This window comes from Piliocolobus tephrosceles, chromosome 7 (genome assembly GCF_002776525.5).
Source record: "Piliocolobus tephrosceles isolate RC106 chromosome 7, ASM277652v3, whole genome shotgun sequence".
In the NCBI taxonomy this organism is placed as follows: domain Eukaryota; kingdom Metazoa; phylum Chordata; class Mammalia; order Primates; family Cercopithecidae; genus Piliocolobus; species Piliocolobus tephrosceles.
The window spans coordinates 3925773-3948775 of record NC_045440.1 but is presented as its reverse complement, the minus strand read 5'-3'; the positions used below and the strand labels follow the sequence as shown (position 1 = coordinate 3948775).

General features: G+C 43.5%; 1 long non-coding RNA gene across 1 annotated transcript; it reads right to left on the bottom strand.

The window, feature by feature from the left end:
* LOC111551380 lies at positions 1–22327 on the bottom strand. The gene is made up of 2 exons (XR_002734343.1): positions 22152–22327; positions 1–339 (listed from the first exon to the last, which is right to left on the bottom strand). It is a non-coding gene; the product is annotated as an uncharacterized LOC111551380 (long non-coding RNA).
* Between the last annotated feature and the right edge of the window lie 676 nt (positions 22328–23003).

Genomic DNA, 23003 nt, shown 5'->3' with positions numbered 1-23003 from the left:
GGGGATGCAGTTTTTATTGACGTTCAGGGAAGGCCAGAGAGCTTGGTAAAACCGTGTGGGATTATCAGACTGTAAGGGAGAGGGGGCTGCTTCCGCAAATGTCCTCAAACGCTGTTGTCTTCTGTAGTACACTCTGATTTCCAGCTTGAGATTTTTCAGGGTCGGTGATTCTGTCCTTCGAGGCTTCGTCTGATTTTAATGTACTGCATTATGAAAGCATTCTGCCCCGTCTGAGGTTTTCTTGAATACATAAACGTATTCTCCAGTGTTTTGGCTTCATTACTCATTGTGCTGAGAACAAAGTCACACTCCACAGTCATTAAAATGATACAGGACATTCTGAAATGGTAAAGAAATCAATCAGGCAACTTCATTTTAAACAGTGGAAGATTGTACAGGAAATTCTAGAAGGTCAGAGTTAAAAGGCATTTAAGTCAAGTAATGAGTTGAAGTACAAATAGAACAGAGTGTTTGGAAGCCTGCCTTGTTTTTCCAATGTTCACTAAAGTGGAATCATGTGATCAGTATTCACCCTCAACTTCACTCTTTTCACCATATTTTAACCATCAAGAATCCCTGTTTAAGATCTCGATCTCCCTTTATCCCCATGCTTTATAAGATTTTGCACATCAAAAAATTGCACATTATAAGTAACTTTTTTTTTATTTATTCAGATTGATATATGATTGCCAAAGAGAACATTTACCCAACATGAGATAACCAGTATTACTATTGATAAACGATGTGATAAATTCTATCCAAAGAAAAAGGACGAACATTTGAGTTACCCTGCACTAAGTAAATGAAAATATGATCTGGGAAACTTCTGCAAAACTCAACTAGCCTGCAAATCCCCATTACTATCACCAGTGCTTCTAGAGACGAAGACACTAGTTTATGAACCATGGCCCTACTGTTCCCTTCTTATCATGTTAAAGGCACATACAGCTGAAGCTGAGTAATTTTAGATTAATTAATAGGTAGTTGCTTTTATTTTTTTAGAAAAAGTCTTCTGCTGGCAGTTTTCAGTCTTTTACCCCAAGTTGAAACTCCATTAAAGAATTATTATTAAAGCAATGTGGACATTTTCCCATTACTGGATGCTTCAGATTCAATTTGAGAATTGGCTGCACCAACAAGGACTTTCTTCATCATCCAACATCCCTTAGTAGAGAGTGCAAGGGCAGCAATGTAAACAAAATTATGTCCTTGTCTAGTACAGAGATGAATGAGGTAGAGGTCAAAATGATTGTCTAAAGTAAGGTGTGAGATCATATGCCAAATTTCAATTACCCACATTAGCCATGTTTCTTTGAAGACAATAACACTTCTATCATCATTGAAAGGCTACAGAGCACTTTTCTATATCTTTGCTACAACCCTTACAGGGAAGTCAAGGAGTGTATTGTTAGCCTTGTTTATGTATATAGATATGTAGCCTGGAGATTTGATAACGGCCCACTCGGGACTTCGGACTCCTAATTCAGAGCCCTGTCCATCATGACATTATGCTGCCCTACAGAAAATTAAGGAGTCTTTGGTATTACTATGGATTGAATTGTGCCCCCTCCAAAAAGTATGTTGCATTCCTAACACCTGTAAAGAGGAAAATGCCATGTGAGGAAAGAGGCAGAGACTGAAGTGGTGCAGTTGCAAGCCAAGAAATGCCAAGAATCAATGGCCACCAGCAGAAGGTGGGAGGAGGCAAGGACTGCTGACACCTTGGCTTTGAACTTCCGGTCGCCAGCGCTATGAAAAAATAAGTTTCTGCCAGAATTAGTCACACGGCCTTCCTTAGCTGCTGGGGAACTTGAGAAAGGTAGGGTACATGCAGCCATGCAGTTTATGATACTTTCTTACAGAAACCCTAGAAGATGAATACAGGTGTAAATGCTTAAATTTCAGTTAAAGACAAGAAGCCTGGTGTCAATTATTTTCCTGTAACGAAAATGTGGCTCACATAAATGAGCCTGGAGGTTTCTCCAAGCACTGATTTAAGCACAGAAATCGGTCCTTTCTGCAGAACTACGTCTGCATTGTGGTTGTAGCTTTCTGTAGCCCACCATCAAAGATCTTCCTCATGGGAGATGAAACCTCAGTGTGACTCCAACTCCCTTGAACTCACACCCTTTCCCCCACAGGTGATCTAACATGTTGTACATGTCACTCTTAGCTTTTGTTGGAGACCTGAGAGATGCACCAGTGTCAATGCAGAAATGACAATATTGCTGGAATCAATGCTTACTGAACAGCAAACTCCAGACAGGGAGCAATTTTAAACAATAAAATCAGGAAGAAAAATCACCTTCTTCCACTAATGCTACAAAAACAAAAAACTTAGTTTCCCCCAAGAGATAGTCAATAAATATTTGCCGCTGATATCAGGAGAGTGCTTTCAAATCATGCTTCACAAAAATATAACCCACAAACTACTTAAAAAGGGGGTTTGGTGGTTCAATACTTTTAGGAAATACAGCCTTCTCTTGTGCTGGGATATTCACTAGGCACATTCTCACATTGCTTTCTCTGAGAAATACTGTAGTTAAAAACATAGACAAAAATATATTAGCTAATATTATATTTTTCTGTTACTCTTTTTTCTTATAACAATTATTAATATCTAGGAATGTACTTTGAGAAACAATGGGCTGTGCTATTCGTAAATGTTACCAAGTAGATGATCTGAAGCAAGAGAAAGTGTAAACTATTGACTGTGCTCCATGCCCCACGCAAGAGGCACACGTGAAAAGACTCACTGGCTTATCATGGATGAGTTGTGAGGTTTATGCAATTGAGGAACTCTTTAAAGAAAAGAGTATAAGATGACCATGTGACCCCAATGTTGGGGTTCCTCCTCAGGCTTTGGAGTCATCCTGGCAAGCGAGGGTTTCGTTTTTTTTTTTTTTTTTAAGATGGAGTTTTGCTCTTGTTGCCCAGGCTAGAGTGCAATGGTACGGTCTTGTCTCACTACAACTTCTGCCTCCCAGGTTCAAGCAGTTCTCCTGCCTCAGCCTCCCCAGTAGCTGGGATTACAGGCACACACCAACATGCCCACGCCCACCCAATTTTTGTATTTTTGTAGAGATGGGGTTTCACCATGTTGGGCAGGCTGATCTCGAACTACTGACCTCAGGTGATCCATCCGCCTCAGCCTCCCAAAGTGCTGGGATTACAGGCGTGAGCCACCACGCCTGACACGACTGGGAGTTTCTAAAGTTCTGCTCCATTAGCTTTGTGGAAAATCCACCTTGGCTTAAAGTATGACTGGGTTCATGAAATAAAATTGAAACTCAAATTAACGGTGGTATAAACAAGATAGAAATGTATTGCTCTTTTACCCCAGAGTCCAGAGATAGGGTCTCCTGGGCTGGTATGTCACTGCATTGCATGAGGTTTCTTCTGGGACGCTGCCTTTGACACCAAGTCCCTGGTCCAGACAGCAGGGTTGAGGAAAGGCTGGAAGAATGGGTGTATTCCTAACTTGCTCTGTGAAATGCGCTTCGAATTTCTTACATCCCATTGGCCAGAATTAGTCACATGGCCTTCCTTAGCTGCTGGGGAACTTGAGAAAGGTAGAGTACATTAGTTAAATATCAAGGGCTTGTAGAAGAGGAAAATCAGTATTAAGGCAGCTAGCGTTTTTCTGCTCTCTCTCTCCCCCCACTCCTCACTCTCTGGACTTTTAAACGTACGAACTCAGAGCTTTATTATCTAGCATTAATATCTTTGCATTGAGGAATAGATGTTCCTAAAGTCATCAGAATGGGCTTATGTTGTATGTGCTTTTAGAAAATAAAAGGCTTTTGAGAAGAAAGTCAAATAGAAACAAAAATTCATGGACTGCAGGGATTCCCACATTCTTCGTAAGCGAACAGTATTCTTCATTTCCCTGTATGGTCCTGGAAGACCTGATTGAGGGGGAGGCCAGGGAGATACCAAGTGAGAGGAGATAGGGAGGGGGTGGCCGCCAACTGCTGGCCCTCCCTGCCCACCCCTTGGAATCAGCAGAACTTGAGAGCTGAAGGGAGGGGAAGTGACTCCATTTGCCTTAAAGCACCTTAAGCCTTTTATTTCGTCACCCCCAGGGGGAAGCAGGAATGCAGACATTTTCTGGGAGGAAGGTTTTTAAAAGAAAATCTGTACTTGAATAGTTAAAAAGAGAGAAACGAAGGAGAGAATGGTCTGAGAAATTTGAGTAGGTTGATTTCTGACTATCTGAGCTATATATTCCTATCAGCCGCCTGAGCTCTCAGCTCAAGAGCCTGTCAACACTTCAGCAACAGCAGAAGATTCCCGGGAAGCATCTCTGGCTGTTTGGCAGGCTCCCCCGGGGCCAACTGCCTGGCCCTTCAGACTGATGGGCTTGGAACTGCTCTTTAAGGAGTGCACTCCTGGAACAAAGGGGCCTTGTTTGTCTCCTCTGTGTTCTGGAGTCATCGCTGCCTTTAAAGACGTTGTAGAGCCAATGTGATGCAAACTTCCTATACTCACAGGAATTTTTTTTTAATTTTATTTTTTTTAAGTGAGCTTAAGAGGCATGTGGTTGAAACAAATACACACTCACAAAAGGGGTCTGTCTGCTCCACGGGGGTGTTAGATGCCATTCCTAACCCTCCTGGGGCATAAACTGGCACCAGTAAAACAGAAGGCATGAGATATGGCCTGTAAGGAACTGTTGTTACCTATTGTTATGAATGATGCTTCAACAACCTCTTACTGGTTTGTTGAGTCTATTCAACTACGTTGATTAGATGTGATCTACAATAGAAAAACCAGATTAAATCCAAAGAAAACCGTTCTTAACCAGGTGGAGAAAAAAAATTTGGAGAGAACTGAACTTCCAGTAAAGGCTAAGCGCAAGTTAAGATGAATGATTAATAGTTTATAATACTTTACTAAAGTGAAGCATTAATTTTAAGAATACATGTGACATATACATAAAGTTAGGTTATTGGTATTTTGACTAAATACGTGTAGTGTTCTACACTAATTATATGGTTCTCATTTTTTAGGTAAGTAGTAATTAATAATTTTTTTCTTTTTTTCTTTTTTTTTTTTTTGAAATGGAGTCTCGCTCTATCGCCCGGGCTGGAGTGCGGTGGCCGGATCTCAGTTCACTGCCAGCTCCACCTCCCGGGTTTACGCCATTCTCCTGCCTCAGCCTCCCGAGTAGCTGGGACTACAGGCGCCTGCCACCTCGCCCGGGTAGCTTTTTGTATTTTTAGTAGAGACGGGGTTTCGCCGTGTTAGCCAGGATGGTCTCGATCTCCTGACCTCGTGATCCACCCGTCTCAGCCTCCCAAAGTGCTGGGATTACAGGCTTGAGCCACCGCGCCCGGCCATAATTAATAATTTAGCATTAGGGTTGGTGCAAAAGTTATTGCGATTTTTGCCATCTATGAGCTGAATGAAGCAGCATCGTTGGTGTGTAATACCCAAGGTTTGTTGCCTCACGCCAAGGAAATTAAGGACGCAGACACACAAACAGTGAGGTTAAGAGTGTTAAGAGGTTTAAATGGCAAAAGAAAAGGAAGAGTTCTCTCCTGCAAAGTGAGAGGGCCTCCCCAGCAGGTGTTCTGGTCCACAGCCAAGTGTATAAGATTTTATAGATGAGCTTGAGGAGGTGGTGTCTGATTTACATAGGGCATGAGAGATTGGTGAGACCAGGTGAGCCATATGCATAGCTGGCCACCCCACCCTAATCTTTTATTATGCAGATGACTCTCTACCTGGCCAGTGCCATGTTGCCTGTTCCTTTACTGCACACGTGGTGACAAAGAAAAGAGAAGATGGAGCCTCCGTGTCGAACGTGCCTGGCCGCCAGGTAGCCTTCTCCCATTGCAATGCACAGGCGCCGTCATCCACCCATGCAAGCTTCCAGCTTGCTTCTCTGTGTTTACAGCTAGATTCTACAGGCTGCTCTTTGTTAGAAAAGAAATCATTTGGGGGCTGCTTTTTGTTACAAGGGAAGCCTTGCCAAGGGCTCCCTAACTCTCACTTTCTGCCTAAATAGTTTCTTTTTAGCTCCTGTATCATTGATAGAGAGTCAAGTCTGTTTTGGCACATTCAGTCCACTCCGTTGATCAGACATGTATTGACTGTATATATTGTGCAAGACAGCTGGGTGGGGACGGAAGAGATAAAACGGGCAGCTATTGTTGCAGCCTCAGCAAGTGAATAATCAATGGGAAGGGATAACTTAGGTCTACAAATAGATATAATTTAACCATATTTTGTCATCAGTGCTAAAATCTAGCTAAAGGCAGTAATAGTAGGCTCCCTTTTTGGTGACCGATGGATACTTGCCATTTTCCTATTTAATTTATATTATGTCCATTAATACAACATGACAACTCCCTGTATGATATTTTAGGAAACTGAGTGACAACAACAAAAAAATAAGTAATTTGCTCAAAGTCAGAGCTAAGAAGCCAAGGAGCAAGGTTTCAAATGCAGATTGCCAGATCCTTGCTCTGGGGCACACTTTGGACACACAAATGAAGGCTTAACTGTTGTTGGCACAGAAACAGAGTGTCTCCTAGAAATGGCATCTGAGCTGGGTCTTGAGGGGTACATATGTTAATGATGGAGTGAGGAAAGGAAATAAAGTCATCAAAGATACGGAGATGGAAAAGTACAGAGATTGTCTAAGGACCTGAAAAGAAGTCTGATTTGGAAGCAGCAGGGTGAGAGTAGAGGGAGATGAAACGGAGAGGCTGAAGCCAGCTGGGAGTCACGTGACCGTGCAATGATGACAAGTCATGGGTTTCTAGAATTGTGGGAAGGCCCAGGGCAAATCACAGCTCTGTGGAGTGGTTTCCTCTGTCAAATAGAAATAGAATAAGATCATAAACTCACGTTCCAATTCTGGATCTATGCTTTCCTGTCCAGGATCATTTAGTCTCCCCTTCCCACTTCCTGTCTCTGTCCATGAGGGAAGCAAAATGTGTGCATTCTTCTGCCCACGCCCAGTCCTCCACTAACTCCTCCCCAAAGCAGAGCAAGTGGTTTCCTGGTTGGTGAGAACTTGAGAGTGTCACCGCACTGGGTTTTACCCATGGTCGGAATTCCTGAAATTCCTGAGTGGTTAAGGACAAACCCACGCAAGTCACTCTACTGCTGTTTCCTGTGTCCACATGGCAAACTCTCTGCTTCTGGTCAAAGACCTTGGTGGACCTTGCTGACTTGCTGTAAGATCTTACTTTATTTTTGTTTTTTTTTTTGTTTTTGAGGCAGAGTTTCACTGTCTTGTCCAGGCCAGTGTGCAGTGGCACGATCTCGGCTCACTGCAGCCTCCGCCTTCTGGGGTCAAGCAATTCTCATGCCTTAGCCTCCTGAGTAGCTGGGATTACAGGCGTGTACCACCACATCTGGCTACTTTTTGTATTTTTAGTAGAGACGGGATTTCACCTTGTTGGCCAGGCTGGTCTCAAACTCCTGACCGCAAGTGATCTGCCCACCTCAACCTCCCAAAGTATTGGGATTACAGGCATGAGCCACCATGCCTGGCCTCCTTATATCCTTTTTGATGTGTTTTGGAGCATAGGTGGGCTCCCTGATAATCTTAGAGTCAGGCACAGGGACTTAGGCTTCCTTACTTCAACTTTATTCTCCAAATTCCTCTTGCTAGAGAGTGTTGCATTGGGATGATTGAGTCCTCGCCTAGCTCTTAATAAAGTGATATCTTGTTTTCCCATTGGCAGTTGCTCTTTGTGTGTATAGATTTCTTGGTTAGAAAATTCTAGGTTAGGGGAAGAGGAGAAAGGGAAGGAACAGGAGCAGATAGGAGAGAAAGAGGAGGAGGTAGGAGCAGGAAGAGCAAAGGAAGAAGAAGGAAGGGGAGGGAAGACAGGATACTCACTCCCCAGCCCAGTAAAGGCAGATGCTTGAGAGGCTGATGTCTGTGGGTGTTTGTGGGGAAGACTGGTAAAACTTCCTGGCTTCATATTTTTTTAGCTTCATTTTCAAAAGAAGGAAAAATTTCCCAAATTCGATGTAATTCTACAATTATGGGGCACTCACTACATACAAGAAACTGTTCTAGAAGTTGGGAGTAGGTTGGACATAGATAGGAAAGAGATAAAATAGGTTCCCTCAATTTAGTTTCTTAAGAAACTAAAGCACAAAATAGTTTGTCATTGAAGTTAAGTAGAAGAATTCACGTCTTCCAATTTACTGCAAACTCTACAAAATATCAAATGACAAACTGACTCATGAGAGCTCTTAGAAGTGAGAACTGGGTGTCTTCCAGGGGGTTATATAAGACAATAGCATTTATAAAAATGAGCTTCTTTTGTAGTTTTTCTTGATTCTGGAAACTTCAGTTACCCTTCTCACTTCTGCTAACTTTGAAAAATCATGCAGAGGTGTTACCCAACAAATGCCTGTTTAAGCCGAGGGAGGTCACTCCTGAAGCCACCGTCCTACAGACCTGCTCTTTTCAAATCTCTTCACAGATAACAGAAAGCAAATGTTCAAAATAATTATAAACAAAGGAACAAGTATGAGATTTCCAGAAGCAAACACTTTTTAAATTAGATCTGAGAAAACACTATTTCAATAGTTAAGATTTATCTCCATCTAGGAACATTAATCCTTAAAACAGCCTGCCTCTGATAAAGCTTTTCTTTCCCACTGAAAAAGAGAACATGCAATGTTCTTTCTCACGGTTCAGTAGCGTTTTTGCCTCCTTCTGGGTATACTATGCTGTAGGATATAAACGTCATTCTTTTTATTACAGAAAATATTTCTAAACTTCTACAGGCATATTCTTAACATTTTTTTCTGGTTTTGATGTTTTCTATGGTAATTACGAGATTGATTTGTTGTTTTCCAAGTAGCTCTGGTGTTCTGTTGACTCTAGCCCAAATTAATTATCCCAAGAAGAAGCTAAAACCAAAGCATTTTGATAAGATAACTTTGAGAGTCACACATACGCAAGACTGTGGACAATAAAGTTTGGAGAAGGCAAAGGCAGATTTGCTGATTTCACTGCTGAGTTTAGTTTTTGGTTTTTGTTTTGTTTTGTTTTGAGACAGGGTCTCACTCCTGTCACCAAGGCTGGGGCTCAATGGCACAGTCACGGCTCACTGCAGCCTCAACCTCCTGGGCTCAAGCAGTCTTCCCACCTCAGCCTCCCGAGTAGCTGGGTCCACAGGCGTGCACCACCATGCCTGGCTCATTTTTTATGGTTTTAGTAGAGGTGGGTTTTTGCCATGTTACCTGGGGTGGTCTCAAACTCCTGGGCTCAAGCAAACCTCCTGCCTTGGCCTACCAAAGTCCTGGGATTACAGGCGTGAGCCACCACAGCTGGCATACTGCTAAGTTTTTGACAGTGGACTTCAAGATACACCCATCCACACTTTTTTTCTCCGTTTTTTAACTCCTCTCAGAAGCCAAATCTCCTAGCAAATAAGAAAAAACAAGGTAAACACTTAAGGGCAACTGCCACAACTTTTGAACACTGTGTGGGGAAACACAGTAGACACAGAAAGGGAGCAAATGGATTTTAGTGGCAGAGCATCGAGATACGTGAGTTTTTCCAAATCATGCCTTTACTGGTTTGCATGGTGGAGATAATCAGTGACATTGTACCCTGTGCTACCGGAAGAATATGGCCTTTTGTACTCACAACCACCCCCCCATCAGAGGAGCAAATACAGAGGGACTCTTGCAGTTTTCCTGGGTGCAAATGATGGCACCAAAAACGTAGTAGAATCTGGTTCTTACAGCGGTGAAAGAAAACACTGAAGTGGAAAAGAGGGCCTGGCATGGTGGCTCATACTTGTTCTCACAGCACTTTGGAGAAGGCTGAGACAGGAGGACCACTTGAGGCCAGGAGTTTGACACCAGCCTGGGCAACATAGTGAGACCCCATTGTCATGCGCGTCCGTGTGAAGAGACCACCAAACAGGCTTTGTGTGAGCAATAAAACTTTTTAATCACCTGGGTGCAGGTGAGCTGAGTCCAAAAAGAGAGTCAGCAAAGGGAGATAAGGGTGGGGCCGTTTTATAGGATTTGGGTAGGTAAAGGAAAATTACGGTCAAAGGGGGGTTGGTTCTCTGGCGGGCAGGAGTGGGGGTCACAAGGTGCTCAGTGGGGGAGCTTTTTGAGCCAGGATAAGCCAGGAAAAGGAATTTCACAAGATAATGTCATCGCTTAAGGCAACGACCAGCCATTTTCACTTCTTTTGTGGTGGAATGTCATCAGTTAAGTCGAGGCAGGGCATTTGCACTTCTTTTGTGATTCTTCAGTTACTTCAGGCCATCTGGGCGTATAGGTGCAAGTCACAGGGGATGCGATGGCTTGGCGTGGGCTCAGAGGCCTGACACCCATCTCTACAAAAACATTTCTCAAAAAAAGTAGCTGGGAGTGCACACAGTGGCTCAAGCCTGTAATCCCAGCACTTTGAGAGGCCAAGGTGGGCATATCACTTGAGGTCAGGAGTTTGAGACCAGCCTGGGCAACATGTCGAAATCCCGTCTCTACTAAAAATAAAAAAATTAGCCAGGTGTGGTGGCGCACACCTGTAGTCCCAGCTACTCAGGAGCCTGAGTCAGGAGAATTGCTTGAACCTGAGAAGTGGAGGTTGCAGTGAACTGAGAGAGCACCACCATACTCCAGCCTGGGTGACATACTGAGACACCATCTCAAAAAAAAAAAAGAAAAAAAACCGGGCATGGTGGTATATGCCTGTAGTCCTAATTATGGGAGGATTGCTTGAGCCCAGGAGTTCGAGATTACAGTGAGCTATGATTGCATCAGTGTACTTTAGCCTGGGTGACAGAGCAAGACTCTGTCCCTAAAAAATACATAAATAAAAATGAATAAAATGAGAATAAAAAATATTAAATGGAAAAGAGAATCATCTTCCACTGCTATCAGAGAACACCTGTGGTTCAGAGTGTGTCTGTGCCCATTGGGGTGACGAAAATCTCTGGTTAACTCTGATTATGCCTTTAGGTAGAGAAAGAGAAGCTTGAGAGAATAAGGTTACTATCCTTGCTACCTTCCAAGGTACCACGGCCCGAGTCCATATCTATCCATGGCAAGTAAGGGCTCTGGCACCCTGATCTTTTCAGCAGCCCCCAGGGAGAGAGATGATTCGTGGTGATTCCCGCAGGGCCACTCTTTCTACTAAGACTGCACACCAAGTGGCCTCACCTTCTTTAAAGACGGAACTGAGCTTTTTCTTGCTCCGAGTCCTCACGCCTACCAGCCGGCACCTCATTGTTCCTAAGGGAACTCTAAGGACTCTGAGGGAGCTGCTCTCTCGCTCAGCAATGAGTCCGTCGTGCATTGAGCTCACGTGCCGCTGCATACTGAGCCCATCCTTGACTTTCTTCTTGACGCCCTAGCTCTTCAGTGGCCTGGCTCCTATGTTGTCCTCCCAGAGGCTTTCTTGTTCTACGCTGCAGTCTCCTTGGTGGCTGGATGTTTCTGTTGTTGACTTCTTTCCTTGCAGTGACCCCTATCCTGTCAGTGCTCAACTGCCCACCTACAAGGGCTCTTTATGAATGTCTGGCCCACTTTTAGTTTGCCAAATACTGTGAACTTTTACTTTGTGTATTGCCTGGTTTTCTTCTGAGGGCTAACTCTTCATTTCTAAGCACTCCCTTTAAACTGATATCTCTGGGTACCAATTGTTCCTAAAATAGCTGGCCCTTGACCCTCCTTGCTTGTTCAGAAGCATAGCCTTCTATAGTGCTGTGGGTCTAATTGGATACTTAGTCTTTTCTTGTTTCACTTTGGCTCATTTTACAGCCTCTAAAGTCTGGTTCGAGAAGACTAAATCCAATCACTGAAATGAGCACTTAAAACTGATTAATTGGGGATCTGTCTACAACTGTGTTGTCACGTATATCATACTCTTCTGCTTTCTCTAAAATTAACATTGCTTCTCATGAATTTATTCAAATACATAAACATTTGTTTATGTTTGATTTTCATAAGTCTTACATTTTCAAGCAGTTGGTATTTTTTAAATAATGACACCGGCACATAAAGCTTGAGACCATCCTTGAACTGATAAGTTAATTATTAGCTTACAACTGAGCTCTCCGTAGGATTCTCATTCTTTAATTTGCTGATGGCCTATCATAAGAACACAGGATTTGAACTGAGTCATACCGGGATTAATCCGTATCCGTGTTCAGCTATGAATAGTTACCTCAAATAACATGCAGTGAGAAGATGCAACTGTTCTTCCTAATATACTTTAAAAATAATTATATCTCAGAATGCTAGTAGCAATTGATGCCTCTATTAGTCATAAGTTAGTCCTTACCTTTTATTATTCCATTTGTGTTTCCTAAGAGAACTACTTCTGCTGTAGACAATAGTCACTCTCTTCTGTTGTATCAAATAAAGAGAAATAGGTACAGAGAATGACAGAGAAAAAACTGTATTCTTTATGCTAATAAAATGTAATAAATGTATGGCTTGATCTAGAAAAGCAGACATAGATAAAATTTTTAAGTATTTTTATCTGTTTGGTAGTTTTGGTATGATGTAGTGGAAAAAATATAGACTTCAAAGTCAGACAGGTCTAGGTTTAAATTCCAGCTCTGTCCTGTACTATCTTCATGACCTCTCTGAACTTCAACTTCATTGTGTAAAAAAAAATTCATATTTATCTTGAAGGTCTGTTGTTAGAATTAAAAGTAATAATAAGGCCAGGCACAGTGACTCATACCTGTAATCCCAGCACTTTAGAAGGCCAAAGCAGTGGATTACTTGAGCCCTGTGCCCAGGAGTTCAAGACCAGCCTGGACAACACAGGGAGACTCTTGTCTCTAAAAAAAAAAAAATTAGAGTTTTGTTGGGTTTTGGCAATATGTAGACAAAACTGTCATAGGGAACATGGTCCCGACCTGTACTCTCTGGTGGCCACTAGCCACCTGGGGTTCTTTATATTTACACATTTACATTAAAAAGCTCAGCTCCTCACTTGTACTAGCCACAGTTTGTACGCTCAATAGCCACATGTGGCCAGTGGTTACCATATTGGATGGAGTGGATGGAATTCATTTCCATCATTGCAGACCACCATTCTGCTGGGCAATGCAGTTCTAGACCTGGAGATTCTTTATAGGCTTTACTGCTAATGTCACAAAGGTCATAAAATGTCTAGGATCAGGCAGCCCTTCCGGGTGCTGGGAATGAGACAATGTCTATTTCTGGGTCCCTTTTCCCACCAAGTCAATTGTCTTCCCAGTCCCTGCCCCTTTACCTCATTTTACAAAACACCAAGGTAAATTTTCCATTCCTAAGCCATCTGCCTGTCTTGTTTCAAGGTATCTGTTCATTAAGCCCAGTTGAGATAGCCTTTGGGAGCATAATATAAAACCCTTTATGGGAATAACCGAGTTTCAAATTCAAAGTAATGACTGAGATGCCTCTCCTTATGGAATTTCAGGGGGAAAACTGGGGGTGAGGATTGCTATGTACTGAATGTTTGTGTCCTTCTAAAATTCATATGTTGAAACCTGAACTCCAAGGAGATAGTATTGAGAGGTAGAGCTTTTGGGGGTGATTCAGTCATGAGGGCTCTGCCCTCATGAATGGGATTAGTGTCCTTATAAAAGAAGCCCGAGGGAGCTTTTCTGCCCCCTCTGCCATGTGAGGACACACAGAAGGCACCGTCCATGTGGAACGGGCCGTCACTGGACCGTGAATCTACTGGCGCCTTGACCGTGGACTTCCCAGTCTCCAGACCTGTGAGCAATAAAATTCTGTTGTTTATAAATGACCCAGTCTAAGGTGTTTTGTGGGGTTTTTTTGTTTTGTTTTGTTTTGTTTTTGAGATGGAGTCTCACTCTGTCACCCAGGCTGGAGTGCAATGGCGTGATCTCAGCTCACTGCAACCTCTGCCTCCTGGGTTTAAGCGATTCTCCTGCCTCAGCCTCCAGAGTAACTGAGATTACAGGCATCTCCTACCATGCCCGGCTAATTTTGTATTTTTAGTAGAGACAGGGTTTCACTGTGTTGGTCAGGCTGGTCTCGAACCCTTGACCTCAGGTGATCCACCCACCTCGGCCTCCCAAAGTGCTGGGATTACAGGCATGAGCTACCACGCCTGGCCAAGTGTTTTGTTATAGCAGCCTTAACAAACTAAGACAGGGATCTGCCTAGTATTGGGATGGCTATCCAGTTCCTGTAATGTCTGCGGCTAGTTCTGTTCTGGCTAACTGATTGGCTAGGTTAAAACAAAATATTTCTTAGAAGGATCATATTTTTGGAGATAGACAAACATGGCAGTTATATTAAAGTAGTATATTGTTTGGGGAGTTTTTGTTTATTTATTCAGCTTGTACAATGCTAGTTCAGTCCTCATACTAGTAGTGAATGATTAAACAATGAAACCTTGAGGTTCTGCTGCTTGGTAAAGCATTTAATGATGTTTGACTTGAGTGTCAGTCAAACATCAAGTGTTAATTGACTTACAGAAGTTAAAGGGTCATAATCTGCTCAGATCCCATCAGGAAATTACTCTTTCTGACTGAAGTTGCTAAGTTTAAATGCTTCTATTGCCATCATAGGGCAGAAGTTTGAGTCAGAGAGAGAAATCCAAGGTCACCTAATAGAAGAGACTTTCCCATTGTGTGGCATGCATTTCAGAGGGATCCTTTGAGGAAATCAACCCCTATAAATACCCCGGCAAAGACTGTATCTAAAACCAGCACCTTGAACATTTATAACACAACAGACGGTTTTCTGCACTTAATACATAAGAGTGACAATCTTGGTATAAAACAGCCTGAGACTAGAATTGCACAGAAGACACATAAAAAAGATTAATAGAACTTGGATATGAGAGTTCTGATCAGACTAGAACAGAAACAATTCTATTTGTCACCCCGAAGGGAGAAAGTTAACAAGTCAACATTCGTTAGAAAGGAAGGATTATAAATTGGTGATGATGCCAGTGATACTGCATTGGGATGGACCCTTCAACCAAGGAGATCAAGAGAGCCAGAGCTCTAGATCAGCAATCTTGGTTCTTGTGATAGTGAGCAAAGAATTGCAAAATAACACCAAAATGCAAGCTCAAAGCAAAGTTCATTGAAGCAGAATAATGCACTCTCAGAGGGAGAGTGGGCTGATCCCTACCAAGTGAAATCAGCCCCATATTTTTTTTTATTTTTTAATTTACTTTATTTTTATTTATTTTTTATTTTTTATTATTTTGTGTGTGTGTGTGAGACAGAGTCTCGCTCTGTTGACTGGGCTGGAGTGCAGTGGCGCGATCTTGGCTTGCTGCAAGCTCCACCTCCCGGGTTCACGCCATTCTCCGGCCTCAGCCTCCCGAGTAGCTGGGACTACAGGCGCCCACCACCACGCCCGGCTAATTTTTTTATACTTTTAGTAGAGACGGGGTTTCACCGTGTTAGCCAGGATGGTCTCCATCTCCTGACCTTGTGATCCGCCCACATCAGCCTCCCAAAGTGCTGGGATTACAGGCCTGAGCCACTGCAAATCAGCCCCTTTTTACAGAGCTCAGCTGCTTTTACAGGGTTTATGGGGAGGAGTCGAGGCTTGGGCTGTGTTTGACTGGCAGGATGGTGTCATTTAATTGGCAGTTGATGGTTATATCACTGAAGTTAAACTGTGCATTTTTTTTTTTTTACCCATAATTCATTTAGGAAATCTCACTCGGGGGCAAACACACATGTAAATTTTATTGTAATGACTGTATAGTCAGGATGAAGTTACCTGGTTACAGCCTAGATGGACTGGGCATTCATGACTTTAAGGGATCTTTATCTGTGCCCAGTTCTTCTTCCTCCAGGATGTGCTGGCCACAGACTTTACCACAGATTCCATCCATTAGGATAGAGTTAGGGTGGTCTTGGGAGCTGAACATAGGTGGATCAGGGCCTGTCTTAGTGACAGCCCTTCTGCTGTCCTCTCTCACCCCTTCCCAGCTGCACCTAACAATATCTAACCACCTAACAATATTAGAATTCTTACTGCATATTAAAGATTGCTCAATTAAATTATTAATTGAATTTTATGATTAAATGTACATAGCTCATGATCTATAGTGTGAATTAGTCTTTTTTCAATTAATTATTTGTTTGTTTATTTTTTTGAGACGGAGTCTCACTCTGTCACTCAGGCTGGAGTGCAGTGGCCTGATCTGGGCTCACTGCAACCTCCATCTCCCAGGTTCACGCCATTCTCCAGCCTCAGCCTCCAGAGTAGCTGGGACTATAGGTGCCTGCCACCGCGCCCGGCTAATTTTTTGTATTTTTAGTAGAGACGGGGTTTCACCGTGTTAGCCAGGATGGTCTTGATCTCCTGACCTCGTGATCTGCCCGCCTCAGCCTCCCAAAGTGCTGGGATTACAGGCGTGAGCCACCGCACCCGGCCTTATTTGTTTCTTTAAATCCTAGTTAACAGTTACATCATATTCAAAGATAAATAGATCTCCTATTCATCATTTCTATTTATAGACTGATATTTGGATTGGCTAGACTGAAGTGATACTTGGATTTGAGATTGTGTGCCCTAAATTGCAATGGAAATGGGCACTGTCCCAAATGTATCTTAGTAGGGCTCATTGCTGTTTCACCAGCAAGTACAATGAATAAGCTGTTGGAGAGAATACAAAGATGTGATACACTTCCAGAAGTTAGCAGTCTAGAGAAGGGGACTTACATAGAAAGACTTGCCTACAATAAAATTATTCCAGTTTTCTATAAGGACAGTAGCTGCTATTCTAAAGCAAATCTATTTTGTTAAGCAGCTAATTCACAAAAAGCCATTTCAGCAAAAATCAATTCACTGTGATCCACTGTTACATTACTGAGGGTTTTTCTTTTTATTTTAGTTTCTTCTCAGCATCACAGAGTCATCTCATCATGAATTTCTAAGCTCAGCTCAGTTGGATGTGAATTTCAAGTGGTTCAGTTGGTTTTAAATTTCAGACCCTAGAAAACGTCTCTTAAGGTACAATGGTGATGGGAGCAGCAGCCTATCTAGAGTGGCCACTGCCGTGACACCGACTGTAGTGGGGAGGCACTGCCAGGGCAGGGCTGCACACTCCAGGGAGCCAGCGGGAGCCTCCTGGGCACAGCTGCACCTGCCTAAGCTCTGGCTGTAAACCTGGGCATCTCTGCACTCTTGGGGGCCTGGGAAGGCCCACCAAGCCCTGTAGTCTCAGGGGTGTCTGCTCCCGCAGCCTGGCCTTTCCCTGCTCCTGGCACCCCCTCCAATTTTGAAGCAAGGTTGGGGCCAAGCTTGGGTGCTGTTGCAGCCTGGCCAGGTGTGCGCACACTCAGGACGGCGCTGACATGCCAGCCCCCTGCCACCTCGGCCCCCTCTGAACTTTGGTTACCAACGAGCACAGGAGAGAGGCCAAGGGAGGCTGAGGGCAGTTTGGGGCTGGCCTGCAGGTGCCCCTTGACATGAGCAGCCTGGGCATCATGAATGGTAGCAGGAAGCAGAGAGGCTTCTGGGCAGAAGGAGGTGGGTCGCCAGTGAAGCCCCACCTTCAAGCTAGGGAGGACCTGAAGCCTGGGGGCCAGTCTGCCGGTCCCATGGACCGGAGTGGGAACATGGACTGGAGTCGGAACATGGACCGGAGTGGGAACTTGTGGTGCTTTCTCCGGGCCCTCCCATGGCTGCCCATAGACCAGTCAACACACACTTCCTCCCCTCTAAAGACCATAAAAACCCCAGACTCAGCTAGACTTGGGAAGGTGATGGGACAACCAGCTGCAGAGAGGAGCTACCCAATGTTGGTCTCCTTGAGTTGTTTTGTCACTCAGTAAAGCTCTTCTCCACCTTTCTCACCCTCCACTTGTTCACGTACTTCATTTTTCCTGGATGCAAGACAAGAACTTGGAACCCTCCGAATGGCAAGGCTAAAAGAGCTGTAACACAAACAGGGCTAAAACACGCCCCTTGTTCATTGCGGGTAACAAAGAGAGAAGAGAGAAGGAGAGAAGAGCTGTGACCCTTCAGGGAGTCCGGACCTAAGAGCTCCCCACACCAGGACTGTGACACCTCTTTTGGGGCTCTGGAGTTCCTGCTGTCTCCAAGCTTCTGGGTGCCAGCATGTTCCCCAGTGTCAGCTGTGGAAGCTGCTTGTGGTACACCTGGTCCAGCTATAGCCTTGCAGGGAGCCAGTGCCCATGCTAGCACCTGGAGCTGCCTGCCCCACTGCAGCTGGTGTGCCTGGCTGTGCGCAGTAGCCAGACCCCTTGCTTGCTCACACACCCCTTGCCGCTGCACACCTGGCTCGCCCTTCGTAGGCCTGGGGGATCCAGGCTGGTACCACGAGCTGAATGCAGCCTGTCAGGCCAAGTGGTGGAATGAGCCCAGAGGGCCCCAAGCAAAACTCAGGCAAAGGCACCACTGGCCACAGAGGTTTCCAGCTGGCAAAGCGACACCCCAAGGATCCTGTAATGGTGGGACAGGATGAGCCCAACTTCACTGCAACTTACTCTCTTCTTTATTTTTGAGAATTTATGTCCTATCCCAGTTCTTTCCTGTGCATTTTCTTCCACTTCTCAAAGCGAAACACTAAAAGATCTGTTTTAAGATATCTGTCTGTCAGTATTCTTTGGGTCGATTGGTTAGTCAATTATTCAGTGAACTGCCTTTTAGCAAATGGGTGATCCAGTGAGATGGCCATTGGTAAAATGATGACTTAGGGAATCGAATAGAGTCAGTTTCACTTGTTTCTCATCTTGAAAGTGATGTATGGGCCATCACCAAGAATAAGATAGATCAACCATGACTTGTTCATGCCAGCACATTGATTTCCCCATGCCCTGTTTCCTAAGTGTCAATCTCATACCAACTTCATGATTTTTGCAGTATCCTCATAGTACCTATACTATTATGTATTTAATATTTGTCTTGAATCTGACACACCTGTAAGTTTTCATTCATTATTTTAAAGGGAAGTTTCATACTGAAAACTGCCAGACTACGCCACTCCAAAATGTGCCAGTGTGACATGAGGATTATTTTGAGCTGTAGACACTTGAAAAAATAGTAGGTATGAGAAGGACCCTCTGATCTTCCCTTTTTCTTCCTAAAGGAAGGTATAGATCCCCATATGGAAGATGTCCGTCGTATACCACAAAGAAAGTAACACTCTTATCACTAGAAATGGGGAGTCAAAATTCAGACCAGTCTGCAGAAACTTCGTTAAACTAATCCTTATCTTCCTAGTTACTTTTCCACCATAACTGACCCAGCCCAAGCCCCTTCCATTTGTCACACTTTAATAATTTACTCCTCTTTGTCCAATTCAATATATGTGTTCTACCTCAACTGCCTGTTTGGGTCTTATGAGGGCTTCTGTGTCATGGAAAACTTATATTAAATGAATGTGTATGCATTTCTCCTGTTAATCTGTCTTTGGTCAATTAAATCCTCAAGCCTAGCCAAAAACCGTGAAGGCAGAGATAGAATTTCGCCTCTCCTTCAGTATTGAGCAAAATATTTGTGCATTCATAAGTTTGACATGCCAGTTATATATATATATATAATTTTATTTATTTATTTATTTATTTATTTATTTATTTATTTATTTGAGACGGAGTCTCGCTCTGTCGCCCAGGCTGGAGTGCAGTGGCGCGATCTCGGCTCGCTACAAGTTCTGACTCCCAGGTTCACGCCATCCTCCTGCCTCGGCCTCCCGAGTAGCTGGGGGGGGTGCCTGCCACCACGCCCAGCTAATGTTTTGTATTTTTAGTAGAGACAGGGTTTCATGGTGTTAGCCAGGATGGTCTCGATCTCCTGACCTTGTGATCTGCCTGCCTCGGCCTCCCAAAGTGCTGGGATTACAGGCGTGACCCACCGCGCCCGGCTGCCAGTTACATATTTTTAAGTGCACATAAAAAATATTTAACTATTTGGATAAAAAATGTTCATCTTTGAACTACATGAACTCATCTCCCATGTGAATATACACTGGGAAAACAGTTGGAATAAAGAAATAAAGAATATGATCACATAACACCTTGCATAGCAGCTGTGTGCCCCACAGTAATATTTCTCGGACCAGTAGTTGTTGACCACAGCTGCACCCTGCCTCCTCCCCAGGCCAAGTGAATAAGGATCCCTGGGAGAGTGGGACCCAGACATGAGATTTATAAAAGCTTCCAGTTGATTCTAATTGCGGCCAGAGTTGACAGTCACTGTGCTAAACCATATCCTTCTGGTAAATTCCGTCAAGGCATGAACCCAGACACCCTGCCTTTAGAACAATAGCTGCCCAAGTCAGTGTTGAGCTCATTTATATTATAGACAGGCAAAAAGGACCCAGTATCTCCATCTGGAGAGCAAAATGATCACTTATAATTCTGCATTAAGGTGGAGATACACTGCTAAGACAAAGAATAAGAGGGCTGTCCTAGAAGGCTGTGCTCTGAATGAAGAGGTTAGGAGTTTCCTTCAATTGTATCTTTTGATTTTTTTTTTATGTTTCCTCTTTGCTACTCTTCACTTTTGTGGTCCAAACAGGATCTTTGAGACCTAACCTCTGTTTCAAATTTTCTTTTTGTCCTGAAGCATAGTGGCTTAACTTTTCGCTGCCTCAATTCCCTCATTAAAAAAAAGAAAAATCAAATCACTGAGCCAGTGAGTAGATGTGTTAGCTATGCTGGAGTTATGGTCTACAAAAGGCCTGGTGAATAATAGCTTGCTTTAAAAACGTATCCAGGGCCGGGCACGGTGGCTCACGCCTGTAATCCCAGCACTTTGGGAGGCCGAAGCGGGTGGATCACGAGGTCAGGAGATCCAGACCATCCTGGCTAACACGGTGAAACCCTGTCTCTACTAAAAATACAAAAAATTTAGCCGGGCCTGGTGGTGGGCGCCTGTACTCCCAGCTACTCGGGAGGCTGAGGCAGGAGAATGGCGTAAACCCAGGAGTCGGAGCTTGCAGTGAGCTGAGATCGTGCCACTGCACTCCAGCCTGGGCAACAGAGCGAGACTCCATCTCAAAAAAAGTGCATGTATATGTTTTCAGGGAAGATTCAGAAAATAGCGTTCACAATAGAGAAACTCTCCCTCCCTTTCCCCTACACAACCCAGGCTAAGCATACTTGGAGGAACACAATCTGAGCTTTCACTGTGTTGGCAAGAATGTTTATAAATGTAAATGTGTGTGTTTACCCAAGTAATTTAAAAATAACCGAAGTGAACTAAGTAAGTGCATGCCATGCTTACCAAGAATATTAGGAAGCAAAGGTCCTTAAATATCTGAATTAGCTCTGACACTGATTCAGGAAAGAACTGGCTCACAAGTCTTGCATAAGACTTATGTAAGAGCTTAGATGTGGTGCCCGAACTATTCCAGTTATCTACAGCATGAGGAAAAAAGCAAAGTATGCTACATTGTTGATACTTGCTCAGTTCTTTCCATTTCAACAGCTTCCTTGCTTAGAGAAGTAAAGCATCTCTGATTTTTTTTTTTTAAATGTTTAAGTATTCTAGTGTTTGCTACACACAGGTAGAAGTAAACTAAAAGAACAAAGCTATGGTATAGGTAGTAAGTAATTTAGAAATTAGGTAGAGATTTCAATTTGTTCATATATAGACAGTAACAAGAGTTGTCATTGTGATAAAACTTGAAATTCCAAGGCCACATTCTGCACGTAGGTATTACAGATTTTCCCACATCTTAGAAAATAGCTTCTCAACATTTAGATCACAATTCATCATCTTAATCATTATATTCTGAAAGTGATTTTTGTCAAATCTGATTTCCAGATATTTTGACCAAAATAGTAATGATGATCATACATGACTCAGATAGCCTGGTCTCTACCATAAGCTTCTCATTTAAAATACACACACACACACACACATAGATGTAGAGATATATAGATATTCCTCATGGGGCTCTTTGATATAGAGAAAAGAAGAATTTTAGAGTCAAACCATTCAATATAAGTACAAACACCAGTACCATCACTTACTTGCTGTAAGACCGAAGAAAATTAATTACTCTGAGCTTATTTTCTCTATTGTAAGATGGGAATAATAATATGTACCTCTTAGGGCGGTTGTGAGGATTTAGATTTAAATAATCAGCGTGTGTTAAGTGCTTTCTATGTAACAAGCATGTTCTCAGCACTTTAAAAAATTATTGAATCCTTATATCAAGAAGTAGGTGTTGTTGTTACCGGGGATCCTGAGTTGGGATGGGCCCTTCAACCAAGGAGATCAACAGAGCCAGCTCTAGGTCAGCAGTCTCGGTTCTTGTGATAGTGAGCAAAGAAATGCAAGCTAACACCAAAATGCAAGCTCGAAGCAAAGCTTATTGAAGCACAGTTGCACACTCTCAAAGGGAGGGCGGGCTGATCTCTGGGAAGTGAAATCGGCTCCTCTTTACAGAGCTCAGCACTTTTCTGGGGTTTGTGGGGAGGAGTTGAGCCTGGGCTGTGTTTGAGTGACAAGATGATGTTATTCGATTGGCATTTATAGTTATATCATTGAAATTAAACTAGGCATGTTTTTACCCATAATTCGTAATTCATTAAGGAAAGCCCACTCAGGGGGGCAAAATCACATGTAAATTTTATTATAATGACTGCATAATGAGGCGGGAGTTACCCGGGTTTATGGCCTAGACGGACTGGGCATGCTCCTCGTTAGGGGATTTTTATCTGCGCTCAGTTCTTTCTCCAGGGTGTGCTGGTCACAGACTTTACCACAAGCTCCGTCCATCAGGGTGGAGTTACAGTGGTCTCCGGGGCTGAACGTGGGTGAGTCAAGGACCTGTCTTAGTGACAGCACTTCTGCTCTCTTTTCTCACCCCTGACGGAGCCTGGGGGTCACACTGTCAGCTGCCCTGGTTCTCGGGGATTTATCTTCAGACTGAATTACACCACCAGCTTTCCTGTTCTCCAGCTTGCAGACAGCAGATCATGAGACTTCTCAGCCTCTGTAATTATGTGAATCGATTCTCATAATAAATCTCTTCTTATAGATCTCTTATTGTTCATGTCTCTCTGGAGAACTCTGACTAAAACAGA